Raw genomic sequence first — 20,661 nt, forward strand, 5'->3', positions numbered from 1 at the left:
AAAAAAGGCTGCTTTTGAATAGATTTTATTATTGCTTTTAAATTCACTACAGATGGTACATCTCTGATGCTCTGGTACCAGATAAGCTCCCAAGTTTGCATTCAACCTTCAGGAAAATACAGGAAGAAGATCTAAACTTCTGTCCTTGAGGGAAATTTGGCTTGAAGTAAAAATTATGCTCAGTTATTAAAGAACTGACAAACTTGTTTTCTTAAACATCTGAGCTTGTGGCTGGAAATTTGTACTCAGTAACATGTTATTCCAGAAACAGCTTTCCTGGGGGCTGTGGTGTTCTTCTCTCTCATTTCAGAGGAGGCCTGGATCTTCTTCCCACATGGTGCACTTTAAAAAAAATTTTTTTTAAGTTTATTTATTTGAGAGAGACAGTGCGAGAGGGGGAGGGACAGAGAGAAAGGGAGACAGAGAATCCCAAGCAGGCTCTGTACTGCCAGTGCAGAGCCAGATGTGGGGCTTGAACTCACAAAACCAGGGGATCTTGACCTGAGCTGAAACAAAGAGTCAGACGCTTAACCAACTGAGTCACTCAGGTGCCCCACACATGGTGCACTTTCTGTGGCATGGATGAAAGAGATTTAAAATTTTTATTTTGGAGAAGAGATTCACTTTGGGAATGGGATCCAAACTGAACATGGATGCTCCCCTCCTCCCATGCATCGGGCAGAAGCACACCTAATTATCCCCAGTACTCAATCTGCACAGAATTTTACAGATCTCCATGCTCAGTGGCAAGTGGATCATAGACATCCCTTTCCTCCTCAGTTCCCTCCCCTCATTCAGGGTATTCCACTCTCTCCTCTGCTTTGGCGCTTTCTGGCCTTGGGCTGTTTCAGGGAGCGCAAAGGGAGGTAGGCCATTGACTGTCAAAGTCTTCTTTCTGAAAAGCATTGATCTGAATATCTGTGACCAGGAGGGTGGGCCTGCAGCTGTAGAGAAGGGGCTCTCTTGTAGCGCATGGAAGTTTTTCTCAATAGTGAAATCCAATGTGGCTTGGCAAATGACTGCTGCTGAGTGAGTCTTCAATCAGGACACCTCTTTTTTGGTGTTTCAACTTGCAATTATCTCCAAAGTCCTCAGGGAGAGGCACAATCAGTATGGTCCCTCCTCGGGCAGATACTCTCCAGAGCCTGCCTGGGGGTGTGGTGCCCATGCCAGGAAAGCACTGCGGCAATTAAAGAATGTTTTCTCCCTAAGCTCTGGGGTATATTTATCTTCAAGCTAATGGTACAGTTGGTGTTTTCTTTTGCCAGGCGTCAGAACAACTGGGCCTCCTGTTCCTTCCAGCCTCATACCAGAGTGAGAGGGGAGCTCAAAACAGCAAACTGTCTTCTTTCTGGTGAGCGCTAGTTGAATATCCATCAGCTTCACTAAGTCAGCCTCATTTCAAAGGCATCTTGTTGACCTATCTCTGGTCCCGCTGAAGCTGTGACCTAGAAGAGGCACTGGGCCTTTTGTTCGTTCCCATGGGCTGGCAGGATGGAGGCTGGGCAGCCTGGACGATGCCTCGCCGGACAATGGGGAGCATTGACGGAGTGCTCCCATTTATTGGCTGAGCGACCACATCAGTCATTCATTCACAGGCACAAGGTCTAAATTGCAGAACCAATTAACAGCACTAATAGCCCTTGCCTGAATTAATCTTTGAGACAAAAGGGAGGAGAAGTGGAAGTGCTATTAGCAAATCAAGCTGTACCATCCCTGCTTTATTGCGGAAATCTCTATGTCTGTATGTGGCTATTGTGCGCTGACTGCAATTATAGCCCTCATTTAAAAATGATTAAGTGGTTATAATTATTTTTCAATTAAAACTTGTATCTTCCATTTATGCAACATTTCAGACTTCAGTTAAACTTCTTTTTAAAAGTGCCACTGAACCAAAAGATTCCTGTTTCCTCTTTTACCGGGAAACCCTAAACTCCACCTGGACGGGATTTTGATCTCCAGCCTTTAGAAACAGTTTCATGAAATGGAGACATCGTGATGAGGGTTACCAGGCAATACAAAAATGTGTGGTGGCTGCTGGCAGTGACCAGCTCAACCATGGGTGTAGGGAGAGAGAGATGCTTCCTGGAAATTTGGGTCTGTGGGGAAGAGAGGTGCTTCTTACCAGCCCAATGTCCCCAGGTCATGTGGCTGGAAGAGCGGACGCCTACAGCTGTATAGTTAGAGCAGTGCTCAGCTCTGCTCTTACCACAGTAATGGTTACCCTAAGAAAAGTGTGAAGTTTTGAGCAATTGAATTCATTTGAAAATTAGAGCAGTTTCAGGGTTTTCCCTTTAAAATGTATCTTATTTGCCTTTTTATGTGCTTTCTTGAGAGAGAGAAGAAGGAATTGCTTCAGCTTATTTTATCTTGCTGCTGCTTCTAATTATGGAGTCAGAACATACTCTTTTTTTTTTTTTAAGTTCATTTATTTATTTTGAGGGAGACGGCAACAGTGCAAGTAGGGGAGGAGCAAAAAGAGATGAGAGAGAGAATCCCAAGCAGCCTCTGCGCTGTCAGCACAGAGCTCCACACAGGGCTTGAACCCACTAACCGTGAGATCATGACCTGAGCTGAAACTAAGAGTCTGATGCTTAACTGACTGACCCACCCAAGATGCCCTGAAATCAGAGTGTATTCTTGGAGTATGACTCACATGTGTGTGGTGGTGGAAAAAGGGTTCAGATCCTCCAGTGTCTAGGGTGCCTGGGTGGCTCAGTCAGTTAAGCATGGGACTTTGGTAAAGGTCATGATTTTTTGCGGTTTGTGGGTTCAAGCCCTGTGTCGGGCTCTCTGCTGTCAGTGTGGAGCCTGCTTCAGATACCCTGTCTCCGTTTCACTCGCTATCTCTCAAAAGTAAACATTGGGGTGGGGGAGGGAAAGAACCTCTGGGGTTAGAAGTTCTAGCCAGATGGTTTCACTGAGCCCTGCTTACTGCCTTAAGTGACAAGGAGAGCCATAAAAAGCAATTTTGGGCCTCAGAGTGGCAGTGGGAAGTGTTAAGTTTTTACCCAAATACTGGCTCATGTTGGCCTCCATTTTTACTGGATATCCTGAGTTAATAACCTCAGTTTTATTTTGTGCTCTTCAAGGCCCTCATGTCTCATGTAATAAGTTTTCAACTCACATAATTAAAAGAAATCATTTACAATTCTTGTTCCTTAGTAATAAAGTCCTGGTTTCTCTGACCTATTTCTGACTCTGTTGAAGAAAATTATCTCAAGAAATGGAAGGCAATGGCAGTGATGAAACCTGGGGCCTGGTCTGTGGACCAGATCTTGCTTAAGAAACTCAGACAAAACTGATGGCCCCTCCCTGCAAGGGAAAGATGTACTGCTGCAATATCTTTTTTCCCTTAAAAAAAAAAATATATATATATATATATATATAATCTGATATTGTTGATACCTCTAAAGTATCTTAGATTTTTAGCTTATAAAATAATATGTTAATTGCAACCAATAGAAAATTTGGGAAATACACGCAAGCAAAAGGAGAAAAATCAAGTCAAATTACTTCTGACCACTGTTAAGAATTTAATGCAATACCTTCTAGTATTACAAAAGCTATTTGTAGTTAAAGTAAGATGGCAATTTCTCTATTACCCAGAGCATTTTATTGACCCATAGCTGCAAGGAAGATGGGCTGTGTGATCCCTGCTTGTGAAGGCTATCTTCTGGGTCCTGGGAAAGGACCAAGAATTTTACTGAGCCCTGTGTTTTTGTGCCCAGGGCAAAGAAACCTCTGAGAATGTCTAGATTCAGGGGAGAATGAAGAGTTGTGCTTGGTGCCAACCAGCATCGGAAGCAAAATGATGGTCAAGACCTTGTAGCAAGTGAGTAGCTGGCTTAGGAACCTGTAGATTTTTTTTTTTTTTTTTAAACACAGGACACAAGGCTTAGCAGTAGAGCAAAGAGGGTCCCAAAGACTAGAAGAAACCAGAACATGTCCCAATTAACATTTTGTTATAGCTGGCTTACTATTTTGGGTTCCTGATGTATATCTAAATACACTTTATTACGTCCCCACTGTTTCCTACTGAACTGACCACTTTACATGTTATGTAGTTTGTATAACATACTTCTGATACAGATTTTATAAAGCTAAATTTCCAGATGGGATTAAAGAGGTTGTTCAGAGAGGTAAGAATTTTGCTGATATAGCTAATAACTGGCAGAGTTGGGTTTACTTGTCCATCTTGGCACCAACACCACTCTTCCTTAATTATAATGCCTTTATGGCAAATCTGCTATCTCGTCCTCCTTTGCCCCTGTGGCATCCCACAGGCCCACCTCTCCCCGCCCACCCACCTTGTTCCTCTTCTTCAAAAGTCATTGATTTTTCTGGCCCTTTACTCTTCCAGGTGAATTTAAGGACGAGCTTGTCACATTCCATAAATAAAGCCCCTGTAGGGCTATTGATTGGAATTACATTAAATTTATAGGTTACTTTGGAGAAGACTTGACATTTTTATGAGATTAAGTCTTCCTGTCTATGAAAGTGGAGTATCTCTGTTTATTCAGGTCTCTCCTTTCATGTACCTCGATAATACTTTATAACTGTATTTTGCCAAAAAGCACTTCTACTTATTCAGAAATTCCTTATGGAGTTTAATATTTTCGTATCATGAATGGAATCTTTTCCTATTATCTTTTCTATTTGATTATTACTGTTGCATGGAGTTTCAATTGATTTTTATATACAAATCTTGTCTCTAGCAAACTTGATGAATTCTCTTATTTGCAAATAAAGACAGCTTTGTTTCCTCTTCTCAGTTCTTATGCTTGTGTTAGAATTGAACTGCTAATATTCAATACGTTGTGGATAGAAGCAATGATATAAGTGTTGGTGCCTTGTTCTTGATTTGAAAGGGACCAACCTCTAATGTTTGTCCATTAAGAATATTCTTTGTTTTAGGTTTTGATAAATGCTCTGTCTCAGATTAAAGAAATTATTTTCTGTTTCTATTTCATTAGAAATAAGGGTAACTTTAAACCCTAAATAAGTGTTGAATGCCATCAAATCTTTTTTGCATTTATTGAGATGATCACATAGTTTTTCATTTAATCTGATATTGTGGCATATCCTTTTAACAGATTCCTTTGCATCCTTGGGATATACCCTATCTTATCATAATATACTGTTGTATTCAATTTAATGCTATTTTACCTAAGAGTTTTCCATTTAGTTTTATAAGTGAGATTGATCTATAATCTCTCCTTCCTTTATACTGAGAGTATACTTACCTGGCTCTCCAGCAGTTTCCATCATTCTATGTTTTTTCCATTCTGTGAGATAGTTTCTGTCTGAGGAAGATTGTTTATATACCATGCATTTTTGAATACTCACCATCTGCCAAGCCCTCTTCTAATCACTGGGAATATGGTAACAGACAAGTTAAAGTCTCGCTACACACATTTCTTTTCTTCTTCTTCTTCTTCTTCTTCTTCTTCTTCTAACATTTATTTATTTCGGAGACAGAGAGAAACAGAGTACAAGCAGGAGAGGGGCAGAGAGAGAAAGGGAGACACAGAATCCGAAGCAGGCTCCAGGCTCTAAGCTGTCAGCACAGAGCCCGATGTGGGGCTGAACCCACGAACTGTGAGGTCATAACCTGAGTCGAAGTTGGATGCTCAATCAACTGAGCCACCCAGGCGCCCCTCACTTCACACATTTCTTAACACTGGGACCAAACACCGCTGGCTCTGGGTTTTGGGAGTAAGGAAGAGCCTTTCGATTTCCAATTCTGTTTCTCTCATAATTTTTGGTTTATTCAGGCTTCCTATTCTTCAATTTTTTTGAGACTTTTATATGAACTTTCCTAATATATGTTTACCAGTACATTGAATTGAATTATTTGTAATATTCAATTATAATTTTTGGTCCATTGTAGAGATAGCTTCCCCCCCTCCCCCCCACAATATTGCTTATTTCTGCCTTTTCATTCTTGCTCAGTCTGGTTAAGGTTGTGGTTAAAAGTTGGTCTATGTTATTATTATTAAATGAATTTGATTAGTTTTTTCAAGAAGCCATCTTTTAGTTCCTAATTTCTGCCCTTAACTTTACTAGTTTCTTACATTTTTTTCAAAAGCAATTTTTGCTTCTAGCTTCTTGAAATAACCACATAACTAATTTATTTCCAATCTGTCCATTAAAAAATGCATTTTTCTAAATATCATTCCTACTGAAAGGAATCAGGGCTTCTTGAAGAATGGCTGAGTCCAGATCTGGGGCAGAAAATGTACAAAATTAGCCTGGAACATCTGTCACAATAGATAACAAAGAAGCTATCAAAGACTACCAGGGTCATAACAATAGGACCCTGAAGCCTAATTAAAGGGGTTTATTCCTGCTGGACAACGATGGGACAATATGACCATCAAAAAGAATAATATCTGCAGTGGATTGAAATACATCATGTATATTAAAATCCATGAACTCATAATGATGCTAAAAACATCCTTCACAGTAATCTTTGATGTTAGCATATCAACTCATTACTCTGAAAATTCTTTAAAAAGGGAAAATATCAGTGTTTAGCCTGTCTTTCCTATACAAACTATACCTCAGGGTACCTAAATAGTTGATGAAGGAAAGCTTTTTTTAGAATACTTTTAGTTAATAAAGAGTGATATCATCACAGAGGAGATCATCACTTTGCAGACCTTAGTGATCAAACAGAGGTGGGCAATGATCCCCAGTGGTTTCTAAAGTCTTTTGAGTTGAATCACTGGGAGTACCCATCTCCACCCAGGATGTATTTTTGCCCCCAACTCAAACCTTGATCTAATTAGATCACAACATGTAACTAATAGTTTATAGGAAATACAGAGAAACAAGGAATATGTTAAATGACCCCATGGAAAGAGAATCAATAAAATCCAGACTGGGAAATTCTGCAAGAACAACATTAGGCTTCATCAAGAAATAATTAGCAAGAAGGGGGGGGGGGGAGAGAGAGAGAGAGAGAGAGAGAGAGAGTTTGAATTTATAGATTAAGATACCGAAAAGACATGTAAATGTCATATAACATATGGACCAAATATAAGGATCTTGCTTAGAATCATGTTTCAAACTAGCTAACTATATCAAAAACTAAGGAATAATTATTATTTTAGTGTGACGATGGAATTGTGGTTTGCTTAAAAGAGAGAGAGGCTTATCTTTTAGAGATACAGACTGAAGGATTTGTGGATGGAATGAGAGGATATATTTTGCTCCAAAATAATCAAGATGGTTAAATGCTAATAATGCTTGAAGCTGGGTAATGGGCATATAGAGGTACAATACAAGAGGTACTTGTATTTTAGTTTTTCCGTAATTAAAAAGAATGCATCTCAAGTTTTTAATTTGCCATCTTTCTACAAGTTTTCCAGATAGGGCTTTATTGTTTTTAGTTTTAAACATTTCCCAGTTTCCATTGTGGTTCCCTCTTTAAACAATAAATTACTTATGGATACATTTATAAACATATACATACATATGTATTTTATACATTTAATTTTATTTTATATTTTATCATCTTGTTATTCATTCCTAATTGTGTTATATCATGCAATGTTATCTGCATTATGTTGCTTTTATTCCTTGAAATTATTTGGGACTTCTCTTGCTACTTACTATAAGACTAAGGTCAATTAAAAATAATTTAAAAATAAATTTTGCTTTTGGATTTGTAAAGAGACTGTATTATTCATTTTGTGGATACAGAATTTTTTTTATCTGTTAGATCAAATTGTTAATTGGGTGGTTCTTTATTTACAATTAAAAAATTTTTTAATGTTTATTTATCTTTATTTTTTAGAGAGATTGTGTGAGCGGGTGAGAGGGAGGGAGAAAGAGGAAGACCGAGAATTTGAAGCAGGCTTTGTACTGTCAGCACAAAGCTGATATGGGGGCTCAAATCCATGAACTGTGAAATCATGACCTGAGCCAAAGTTGGACACTCAACTGACTGAGCCACCAGATGCCTCTATTTTTACAATTTTTTAAATTTGCTTGATCTACTGTTTTTTTTTTTTAATGTTTACTTAGTTTTGAGAGAGAGAGAGAGAGAGAGAGAACAAGCTTGAGCAGGGGAGGGGCAGAGAGAGAGGGAAACACAGAATATGAAGCAGCCTCCAGGCTCTGAGCTGTCAGCACAGATCCTGGATGTGGGGCTCAAACTCATGAACTGTGAGATCATGACTTGAGCCAAAGTCAGACGCTTAACTGACTAAGCCACCCAGGTGTACCTTGATCTATTGTTTTTTGACAGAATTTTGTTAACATTTCCTACTGTGATTATACATTTTTCAATTTTTGTTGTAGTTTTATAAAAAACTTTATAAAAGTTTTATAACTTTTAACTTTATACATATTGAGCCTATATAGTTCATTTTTACTTGATTTATTCTTTGAACTTATTCTGGTTGTCTATCACTGTAAAACAGAGCATGCTTAGTGGCATAGCATAGCAACCATTTTTATTATGCTCCTGGGTTCTGCATCAGGAATCTGAACAGGGAACATTGGGGATGGCTTGTCTCTGCTCCACAACCTGTTGAGCCTCGGTAGTGAGGATGCACGTGGGTGTGGATGACGCCAGTGGCTGAGAGCTGGAATCATCTGAAGACTTCTTCACTCAATGTCTAGAGTCTGAGCAGGGGTGACTCAAAGGCTGCAGGTAATGTCTGGGGGTACCTACACATAGTTGCTCCATAGTCATAACCTTCTCACAGCATGGCCTTCAGTTGGGTTCTGAGAGGGAGCACCTCAAGGGGGAGTGTTTGGATGCATTCCAAGAGACAAGGTGCTGCAAGGCTTCTTTTGACTTTGACCCTCAAAAGTCTCATTGCATCACTTCTGTTGAGTCTTACTGGTTACAACTTAGAGACTAAAGCCAACTCAGATTTAAGGGTAGGGAAATCAGCCTCTACCTCTTGATAAGGAGTGGCAGGCTCATACCGTGAAAGGGCATGTGGAATGGGAGATATTTTTGCAGCCAGCTCTGGAAAATACAACCTGCTGCAGAGTCCATGCTGTCAGGTGCATATTTGCTGCCTTTAATATCATATATTTTTTTGGTTGTAATCTTCCTTTTATTACTATGTCATTCCTCCTTACTTTTGTTAATCTTCAAACAGTTTTTGATGTAATGAATGTTGCTTGCCTCATTTTCTTTATGGTAATATCTTTTTTGATTCCCTTATTTTCCATCTTTCTTGTGGTTTTACTTTATGTTGCTGTTAAAAAAATTACTGTAATTTCTATCAGTTAATTGGTAAATGTGGTAGTATAATCAGTTTACATGGATTGTGATTCCTAATATACTGGAGTTAATTCCACTATCTTAGAATGTCTGGCACATAGTAGGTCCTCAACGTAAATTCCTACTACCCACTTCCATGACTGTTATTTTTGAATTCCATTCCAGAGCTCTCAGTCACGAAACCAGAGAGAAGCACTTCCTCATCATCTACTTGCTGATTTTTCAAACTTCTCTCCTAAAAAGTGCTCTGTCTGCATCTCTGTAAGGTAAGGATGTTCTTCTGAGACTTTCAATGCTTCCTCGCATCTGTCAGGGGAAAGACTATTTCCTTTTTTTTTTTAATGTTTGGTTTATTTTTGAGAGAGAAACACACACATACACAAGAGTGTGAGTGGGGGAAGGGCAGAGAGAGGAAGACACAGAATCTGAAGCAGGCTCCAGGCTCTGAGCTGTCAGCACAGAGCCTGATGTGGGGCTTGAACTCATGAACCACGAGATCATGACCTGAGCTGAAGCTGAATGCTCAACAGACTAAGCCACCCAGGCACCTCAACAATTTCTTTTCTGGATACATACCTATGGGGAGTTTTCAGCACAGGCTCAATTTCAGGTACTATGATTCAGGACTTAAGTTTAGAATTACTTTACCACTCACTAGCTGTTTTATTTTGGACAAGGTACTTAGCCTTTCAGAACCTCAGTCTTCACATCTGGAAGATGACCATCCCAGTGCAGTGAGAATTAAATGAGGTAATGCAAAGTGCATAGCACAGTGATGTTAAATGAAAGATACGGTTATTAGCCTCATTTCCAGGGACACTCTCTGAAGGCCCGTTCCAACTCAGGCACTAAGCTGAGTCCTGGGTACTGCATCCAAGCACCTACTAGTGGGCAGGGAAGTAAGTCTCTGGTCCCGTTTTGGGCATGGGGACACACACCTTGGTGGGGTTCTTCCTCACCTGGCCTACAGATAGACATTACCATCTTAGTTTCATGGCATGAAGTTGATTCAAACAGTTTTTCCCAGCAGTGGATTCATTTAGGATGTAAACTGCTCAGTCTCTAATCACCTTCTTTGAGGATGGGGATGGCGGCTTAGCTGCGTGTAAGGACCTCTACAGGTAACACAGGGGCTAACATATTTGATTTAAAATTGAGTTTAGTGTTGCCACTTTGTTCTTTCTACCTTCAGGCCGGTGAACTTCTTCTCTGGGGCTGGGCACTGAGTTACCACCTCTCAGGTCCCCTCCTAATGGAGGCCTATTATGTGCTGGGTGCATTGCAGGTGTTCAGAAATTCTTTGTCAGATGAACAAATGAATAAATGAATAAAACCCTTCACCAGACACTCATGTCTCATCCTCTTTTGGCTTTGCCATGCCTGATTTTAACTGCTGTTCCATTTCAACTTGAACCTTGTGCTGTAGCCACCCTGGTCTTTTCCCTACCAAAATGCTCTCTTGTACTGCCATTAATCATTTTTCTTATGCTGTTAGCTCTGCTTGAGATGCCCTCTCCATGTTCCACAAACAAATACATTTTCCCCACCAATGCTGATTACCCCTCCAGCCCTCCCATAAAATCTTCTTTGAATATTCAGGCCATCACAGACCACCAACTTCCCTTTTTTGTGGCTATTTATCTTACTTGCCTTTCCAAGCAAAATGGCAACATCCCTGATTAAGAACATGTAATACTAGTTTTGTGCATTCCTCTACAGCCCATGCTAATAACAGACAAGTGATAAATGATGACTGAATATACTTTACAGGTTCTACCACTCTGCAGCTGGGGGCTAGGTCACACTGCAACATCTCCAAGGCTACATGCCCAACTATAAAACAGGCATAATAATATCTACCTTGCAATATTTTGACAGTTAAATGAGACGAACTATGTAAAGAACTTAGCACCTTGATTGCATTTGTTATATTGGTTACTCAAGGACCAAGCTGATGGCAGCTTCATCTTGACACATCCTTCCTTGATCACCTTGGAAGGGATCACCTTATGCCTGGACGTGACATGTCACTTTCCCTTACATTTCACTCTCCCAAGCCAGTCACAGGGTCATGCCTAACTTGAAGTGGGGAGTCATGCAATCCTGCTTGAAGCCTGCACAGGTTCCCTGATATGTAAAGAGGAAATTATAATGACTGTACCTATGTCATAGAATTGTCATGAAAATTGAATAAGGAAGGCATGGTAAATGCTTACAACTGTGCCAAGCACACAGCCACATACTTAAATATTAGTGGTTGATATTGTGTCTGTGGAATGAGCCATTTGATATATGCAGTTATGTAGACACATTTGCCCATTTCAAAAAACTTGACTGAGTGCCTCTTAAATATTAGACCATGTGCTAGGTGGTGAGGATTGTGGAAACGGATGACATAGATGCTGCTATAAAGTAAGGATAAGTTGAAAACTATTTTATTTCCAATTCAAGTCTTGACTGATGCTCGGATGTGCCAAAGAAGATTCTGAAATCTTACAAAGAACAGAGTCTATCCACCAATTGAACTTATTTAATGTCACTAATATATTTATTATATTATCAAGTTTTGATGGCAATTGTGAGATTTATTTGTTCTATTTTAAGTTAGCCAGATATTTGTCTCATGCTCTACCCACTGTTTGCACTTTTCTTGTGACATCCCAAAGGTATGTGACAATAAAGCTCATTGGTCACGTGGTTGGGAGACCTGAAGACAATATTGTCATATCCCAGGAAGTGATCAGTCCAAGGGCTACTCTTTTTTGGAGGAAAACAATCATGTTAAAACCACTAGAGGGCAGTAGCAACTCACTGATGCAACAGAACAATCCTACACCATGATCAAATGGGATTTATCCCTGAGGTGCGAGGAGAGTTTACATTTGCAAATCAATAAATGTGATATACCACATTACTAGAATGAAATATAAAAATCACGTGATCATTTCATAGATGCAGAAAATGCATTTGACAAAATTCAACATCCTTTCACGATAGGAATTCTCAACAAATTAGGTATAGAAGGAATGTACCTCAACATAATAAAGACCATATTTGATAAGCCCACAGGTAACGTCATACTCAATTGTGAAAAGCTAAAAGCTTTTTCTCTAAGATTAGGAGTAAGACAAAAATTCCCCACATTCACAACTCCTACTCTTTATAGTAGTGGAATTCCTAGCCAGAGCAATCAGGCAAGAAAAAGAAATAAGTCATTCAAATCTTAAAGGAAGAAGTAAAATTTCTCTTGGTAGAGAGCCATGTTGTCTCAGGTCAAAACTTTATGGGACATCCTGCACCTGATGATTGACTAAAAGGGGGGTATAAAACTTAACCTCTTTGACTTGACGTGGGCAATAATGACCAGCATTATTTGTTCTAGATCTCTTCACTGGGTTGGCTAAGGTTTCATTAGAGCTGCATTTCAGTTTGACTTCTCCTTCAGCCCAATCCCACTTCCTCCCTTTGAATCCCCTTTATTTGGATTCAAAAACATTTTATACCTCAACTCCATCTCAGGTGTCTGTTTCTGGAAAACCCAACTAGTAACATTTTGCCTCCCATCTTTAAATATACTAGTTGTATTAGAATTCCAGGACTTACTATCATTTCAAGAAAAATTAGTTCAGCAAATATCAAAATAATTGAAGATTTATAGATAGTAAAAGTAAGTATAGTGACCTCCTTGGTTTATTGCTTCTGTCCTTTAAGCCTGACAGCTAGTGCCATTAACTTGGCTCCAGTTAGGAGGCTGGGCCCAGTCCTCATACTCCAGATCTAAGTAACCAGGTTCTCATATTCATTTATGACTAAGCCCCCACTTCATATTTTATTTCCAATAACTACTCAGTGTTGTGCTCCATATGGGTTGTTTTCCCCAAGTGGTCTGTGCTGCTGTGTTAAATCACTAAGCACAGAGAAGAACCTACCTTCTTCATACAGGTTTTTTGTTTGCTGTCCCTGTTCTATTCTATCTCTCCCTACATTGACACATACTTTCCCATAATGTGATACTACATTTTCACATAACCTGAAAGCGGTTCTACTTTTTTGTGTGTGGACTTTTCTTTCCTTCTCTTCCTCCTCTTCAACCTCCTTCTCTTCCTCTTCCTTTTCTATCTTCTTTCTCATCCTCTTTGCTTTTCTCTTCTTATAATTTTTGAGTCCTTCTCCATGTTAAGAGTACAAATTTAGACGGAGAAATAAAAGACACAGTCCTTTACCTAACAGAGCTCCCAGTCCAGGAAATCTAGAGGGAGTCCAGGAAAGTAAGCATGTGACCTCCAAGTGAGTGACTGCTTAGCACATGTTAGCCAACAGCTCCCTGGGAGCAAGGTGTACAGTGTCTTGGAGGAGGTGAGGCTTGGTCTGGGTATTGGAGAATGTGAGGAATGTGGTCACATTCAGTTCTGGGTTCTTGGATACATTTGTGCTTGGAGTTTTGGGGAGTTTAACCTTCAAGGAAGTGACATTCAAATGTAATTTGCTTATCATTTCTTTTATGTAAATGACTGCCTCTGATGTGTTTGAAGAGTATTTAAAAATACTTAGTCAATGTGAAATTTTTCATCTGAAATCTTATCTCCATGCTGTTAATTTGCCTTATAAACCATTTCATTCCAGATGACAGAAAAACTAACTTCATCCTAAGTTTTGACCACATGACCTAAAAATTCCCCATAAGAGCTGTGGCAATCAAAGAAGTTTAGCAATACATTGAGTGTCTCCATATTTCCTTTTGGCTTTAAACATTTTTTATTAAATGTTTATCTTGAGAAGGAGAGAGAGTACAAGTGGGGGAGGGCCAGAGAGAGAGGAAAAGAGAATCCCAAGCAGGCTCCACATTGTCAGTGTGGAGCCTGACACGGGGCTCGACATAGCGCTTAAACCGTGAGATCATGATCTGAGCCAAAACCAAGAGTCAGATGCTTAACTGACTAAGCCATCCAGGTGCTGCTCCTTCTGGCTTTTGAGTACTTACATGCAGATTTGTTCATCACACATGGAACTCTGTGTTTTAAAAGAGTACTGATATTTCTTAGCCAGCACAGTTCACTAAAAGGGACCATTTTTAAAATCTAGGATTTAAATGGCTTGGGGTATATTCTGAGGATGCCTATTGCCAGCATTCTTTCCTCTCTCTAAACATTTGTGTGTTTTCCACCCTGTAGGCTGTGATTGCTGGATGCCAACATGCCATTCCTAGAAACCTCTGGATTATGGTAATGTCAGACTTTTGCCATGTATCAGGTATCTAGCTTAATTTCCCCACTTTTCAGGGGAAATAAGAAAAAATAGTATGCTGATTGCTAACCTGTCCCAAGTGTTTTACAAACGTCTGATATAGTAACACTTGAATGATTGATTCCTTGATAATGTATGTTTAAATCACTTTTAAAGCTACATTATTTCTGATTTATCATTTTCATCAATAATTTTGTTGACATAAACTAACCCTTACTGTTTAGAGTTAAGTAGAATTTATAAGTAGGAATAACATAAATTTTATCACAGTGTGATGTCCTAGAATCAACCAGCATTCATACTCAAGATCATCAATGGAAAAAATCTAAACAGTAGACAGCATCTGAAAAACTAGTTCTAGCTGACTTAAAAGAGGCCATGAATAATTTAGATTTGCTCCAAGTTTCACACCCCCCATTCCTCACTTACATTAAAACCAAATAAATTAGTATTAGCTTTGAAAAATAGCACACCATATAAAGAAAAATTGGTCAATCCCTCAGAAATTATAGAGTGTAGAATATTTGTCTTGATTAGTTCTAAGTCCATCTCCTTGGTTACTGGGAACCTTTCCCATCCTGAACAGTATGTGGAGAAATAGATGGAGCTTGATCAGAACCTGGCCAGTGCATGGGTAGCTTCTCAGTCTGCAACAGAATGATGCTCTGAAACGACCTTCTTGCTCAAACCATCAGCTAAAATACTCTTTCTTCCCTGCAAGACTTCCAAGCCACAGACCTGCCTGCTTCACAGACACATTGGGGTCAAAGCATTAGCCCAAGGGTTTGGTGCATATTGTCTACCTGCTGTCCACATATTCAGGGATGGATGAAGAGATGTCCTCAACAACAGCACATGCCCAATGGCCTCTTGATCTGCAGAGCCTCAGACAAGAGAGCCCCCAGGTGTCTCTGTGGAGAAATCTATCTTCCAGAAATGCATCATAATGACCCCATAAATGACCCTTCTGGTGAGTACTCCCACTTATTAGTTTTGCCTCATCACAAAAACATATCCAAAACCTTGAGAAATCATGCTATTTCCTTACAAAGCCAAAACAAATCAAATACCCATCACATCCTCTGTTAACATATTTGACATAAATTGCATTCAAGAGGAACTAGGGTGTGATCACATAGCTGTTGGATAGCAGCCGTTTGTGCACACTGCTCACTTATGCTCTGGGTTTATTACTAATATTATTCTGTACAAAAAAATGAATCTTCCCATGTTGAGAAATTAACTTGTCTTAATGGAGCAAGTCTAGAGGTCACAAAAATGGTACAATTAATTCAGCACTTCTGTCTCCCAGTGACTGTACTGCAACAAATTATGAAGTGTAATTATGGTTATAGAACATCAGAACATGTGGCAAATTCAGTTAATTCTGTCAAGATGAGTCATTCAGAGTTGGCTCTGGCTTTAGAATGAATTATTTGCACCTTCATTTGGTGCTTTGCCATCACATATAAACACATGAGGAGGCTTCAGGGGCAGGATTTTGGTGGGAGTGCCAAATCAGAGAAGGAAAGGAGAATGGCCATGGATATAAGACTCGATTTCTTGAACTTACTTGAAAAATCATGCTTTGGGAATAACATCACTGAAACCCAGTATATTGCATCTCTTTCAGTTTATTGCTCAGATTAGCACATGTGGTTGTTTTGAGGATTGGGAATGAACCAAATGAAACACAGATACCAGGGAGCCAGTGTTGGGTAAAGAATGGGGAATCTAACAGAACCCATCCTGCTTCTTGTGCCTCTGGCGACAAGTAACTTGTTTTCTTTCGATATTATTTTCTGAAGGGTAGAGCTGACTTAGAAATCACAGGACAGAACTGACCAGACCAGATAAAATACTTTGAGGAAGAATACTCAGTGCTTACTGGAAGTATGTCAACCAACTGATCTGCCTCCTTTCTGTGGGGAGGAAAACCACAAAACACCTGGTGGAAGGGATTAGATAACTCAGTCAGAACTTGTTATTCCCTGTCTCTTTCCTTCTTCCATCTTGTCTCCTTCTCCACTACTTTGTCTTCTGTGTGTCTCCCTCCTTCACTCCCTCCCTCCTCCACTCCTTCCTTTGTTCCTTCCTTCGTTCCTTCCTTCTTCCTTCCTTCCTTCCTTCCTTCCTTCCTTCCTTCCTTCCTTCCTTCCTTCCTTCCTTCCTTCCTTGTCCAAATGGTGGGGACAGTATAATTAAAGATAAAGAGGAGGAATGAAGCATTTTTGGAGCAGAGGTGAATCTGGCATAGGTTTGGCTGAAACAAAAATTTAAGATTGGGAGTAAAAAATAATTTGGACATGTACACATGGATATGGCATTGAAAATTGGATTACTTTAGTCCAAAGGATAAAAGTGAGCCTGGTAAATTCTTGGGCAGGATATTGAGAAATTTATAGATAAATACTATGGTAAACATAATATTGAGAAGTACATCTCAATAGTCAGTGGAGCTAACTGTGGCATAGCTTTTATTTCTTTATCAAGAAATAGAGCCATCCATCCGTCCCAGTTCTAGTTCAGAGAATCAGCAGGAATTCACTCTGGAGCCCTTGAAGTTGCTTCTAAAGATACAGGGGGCCAGTTCCTTTCTGTATTTGGGCTTAAGGTGTCCTGCAGAATACCCAGGTTTTCCTTCTGGGCTCAGCTGGAACAACTCCTCCCTGGGCAAGTCTTCCCTCTCTGGCTCCATTCAAGTGCTTTCCTCTGCCATTTTTTGCATCACACCACCCTTTCACCTGCCTACACTGGATCCTATCTCCCAGCCCCCATGCTCCTCCACTCCTGTCACTGCTTGAACTTACACTCCTTAACTGTCTAATCTGCAGCCCCAGCCTAGTGCAGCACACAGCAGGGTGAATGTGGACTGGCTGAACCTCCATAACTCTGGGCAATCAGGTGGGATGTGTGGATACTATTCCATAACCTTACTGGAAGATGACATTTCTCAAATGTGCTTTCAAGTATATCTTGTCCTAAGAAGAGGCCAGGTTGTGAAGAATCAGATTTAACAGGACTATGTTAGAGTGTTTACAGTTCTGACATCTGCAGTGCTGAGTTCCCTGGAAGGAGGAAGGGTCAATGAGGCTGTTTGCGAAGGTTATCTGGGGGAGTTGGAGCTGGAGGAAATCTATTCCATCATCTCTAACCCATACACATGTCCCAATCTAATCAAGCACTCTTAATGTCAGAACCTTTAAACAAAACCAAACCCAAATAAGCCCTTTTTCTTGGTACAGCAAGCACAGAAGGAAGTGAAGACACCAATCTGCACTGTTCCAATTCTCTCTGGATCTTGTCTAGAATAGATGTGACAGCTGACAGACATGATGGTGATAGCCTCTCAGATCAGGTCTTGGCAGCTGCTGGACTCTCCACCTTCACAAAGTGCAATATGTCTTTCATTGAAGTAGGATGCAAGATGCAGGGTGCAGGGATGCCACTTTGGGACCAGGGCTCATTTCTTTTACAGTGTTTTTCTCCCCAGGGTAATTATTCCAGAAGCTGGTACTCTTTTTTCATTGGTTGTTTTATACCTAAACTCTCACAAACCATGAGATCATGACCTGAGCTGAAATCAAGGGCTGGACACTTAATGAACTGAGCTACCCAGGCACCCCATGAGTGACCTGTTTTTGAAATGGTTAGTCCCAGGGACTTCAAGTATGAAGTTACTAGAGAGAGAGAGAGATTTTCAGATGGTTGGAAAAGCATGAATGAAGTGTGACTAAGGGAGCTTTTAAAGGAAACAGGAAAGAGTCTAGTTGTTTGGGGGTTGACTACATAGGAGGTAAAGCTGGAAAAGCAGGTTTGAAGTCATATTCTGCACAATCCTGAATTGGGTTGGCAGTGGGTGAACTCTTGAAGGCAATTCAAATGTAGACCCATTTTGTCCATTACCATCTCAACTCCAACAACAGAATGCTGAACCCTGTTAGAGAAGTTTTTATAACTTTGCAGTTAGAACTAAAAAATGCACTGTCTTTTATCTCAGCAGCTCAGTTGACCCAGCTTAGCAATCCTTCTATGTGATGTCAGTCTGTTCATCACATGTTCCCAATTATAACTATCTCTAGACCTATTAAAACTGTTTCCTTGTGACCCTTGGAAATTTCTTATTTAGTACGTCTGATTAAAGCCATAGCTATAAACAGTGAGAAAATGTTAAAAAAATCATATGCAGGAAAATGCTTTGATTTGCACTTGAAGACGTTCACTTAAGGTGTAAAATGGAGAGTGGATTGGGAATAAGGGTTGGGGGCAATATTTGAAGGAAGAAGAGGCAGAGAAGAGAAGATGGGGGTCTAGAGGCATGCACTGCAAAGGACATAAAGGGGAGAGCATAAAGGCATGAAGGGCCTAAAGATGAAATTCACAAGATTTGGATTATAGGTTGGATGTGAAGGTTTCTGACTCGAGTGGCTGGTTGATAATCATCCTGTTAGGAAAACCAAGCTTGGACGGAAAATGATAAATTCTTTCTGGAATATTTAGAAGGAATTGTCTTTATACTCTACTTATACAAATATTTTTAAAAATCCGTTTTGAAGACAAGTTGCTACAGTTGCCAAAGTTGTTTTTAATATGAAAGTTGTTTGTTTCATTGAGTTGTCTCTGCTTAGGCACCTGTGACAGATGTGTTCCATCTCAATTATTCTTCCCCAAAGTGGGCATGCCTTGGCAATTTTATTTTAAGAGCTTCTAAATGCACCACCTCGGCTTGGAAGTTTTCTGGATTGATTTGGAAAGCATAACTAGAACTAGAACAGGAATAAGAAAGAATTTCCAGCCATCAGTTGTTCGCTTGTCAAATGTTCACCAAATGTGGGGTGAACACATTGTCAGGTATAGTAATGTTGTTAGGACGCTGGAGGTAAAATGAGGAGGTAGGGAAGACATTTGGTAGAGCCTGATAGGATGTCGGATGGGACTAAGGCAGAGGCCTGTGGGAGGAGGTACCTCATCCAGCCTCAGGGTAGAAGGGTATGGTGCTGGTGAAAGCTGAGGAATGAGGTCAGCGCTGTGGTGGCATGAGTAGTTGTCTTTGTGTTTAAGTTACAACCAACAGGCCAACAAAGGATCCTCTGCACAGCACACCAGGATGCCTGAAAGATCTACACATTCATACCTTTGAAGGTGGTGGACTAAACCTCACAGAGGTGGCCGATCTGGGGGACCACTGCCTGTGATCCCAGCAACACTGGCAGTAACACCTGTGACCATGCCCAGGTGACTCCAGCAGCTGGGGCTGTGCCTGTGACCCTCCTAACCCCCAGCAATGCCTGCAACCTTGGTGACCTCAGCAGCTATAATTGTACCAACAACCTCAGAGGCACATGTGGCCGCGTGGCACTGGTGAACCCTCTGGCAGAGGGGATGGAGCGTGGAAAGTGCACACTCCCAAATAAAGCTGGGTGGCAATTCAGACAACAGAAACAAAACTTGTGCTGTAGCGCCACCTGCTGGAAGATAAGAGACAGGCTTCTAATCTCCAATCTGTTAAACTGCTAAAACCAAAGTAAACAAAGCTTTACCTAAATAAGAAAGGTGTTCACTATTTCAAAGACACTAGCAGAGGCATATCTCTTCAAACACCATGAAAAGTTATGGTAATGCAGTATCACGAAAATAAAATGAAAATTCTCCAGCAACCAAACCCAAAGTCATGGAAGATTGGAATCTAACTGACAGAGAATTTAAAACAGATGTCATGAAGAAATTCAGTAAACTACAAAAAAATTAAGAAGGGCATTTCAATGAGCTCAAGAATAAAATTAATTATTGAAATTCTAAAAAAGAACTAAAAAGAAATTCTGGAGCTAAGGAACACAATAAATGAGATGAAGAATACATTAGTAAGCACTGGTAATAGAGCAGAACAGATGGAATATTCTAGAAATGATTTGAGTGGAAGAGGAGAGGTAACTAAAATTTTAAAAAACTGAAGAAACCCTATAAGAGCTATCAGACTTCATTAGGAGAGTCAACATAAGACATAAGAATAGTAGGTATACTAGAAGGAGAAGAGGGCTGAGAGGTTATTTAAAGAAATAATAGCTGAGAACTTCCCAAACTTGGGGAAAGAACTAGACATATAATTCCACAAAGCTAACATATTGCCTTACTATCTCAATGATAAAGAAAAAATCCTTAAGGCAACC

The 20,661-nt window shown here is 40.0% G+C and overlaps 1 long non-coding RNA gene across 1 annotated transcript in view; it reads left to right on the forward strand.

Moving 5' to 3' along the window:
- Window positions 1-14,473, forward strand: part of LOC120222402 — a 30,854-nt gene extending 16,381 nt beyond the window's left edge. The window contains exons 2-4 of the long non-coding RNA XR_005526031.1: window positions 1,269-1,354; window positions 9,416-9,516; window positions 14,422-14,473. This is a non-coding gene — a long non-coding RNA (uncharacterized LOC120222402). The remainder of the gene's footprint in view (window positions 1-1,268; window positions 1,355-9,415; window positions 9,517-14,421) is intronic.
- The last annotated feature ends 6,188 nt before the right edge of the window (window positions 14,474-20,661 follow it).

This window comes from Hyaena hyaena, unplaced genomic scaffold (assembly GCF_003009895.1).
Source record: "Hyaena hyaena isolate Hyena2069 unplaced genomic scaffold, ASM300989v1 scaffold_870, whole genome shotgun sequence".
NCBI lineage: Eukaryota > Metazoa > Chordata > Mammalia > Carnivora > Hyaenidae > Hyaena > Hyaena hyaena.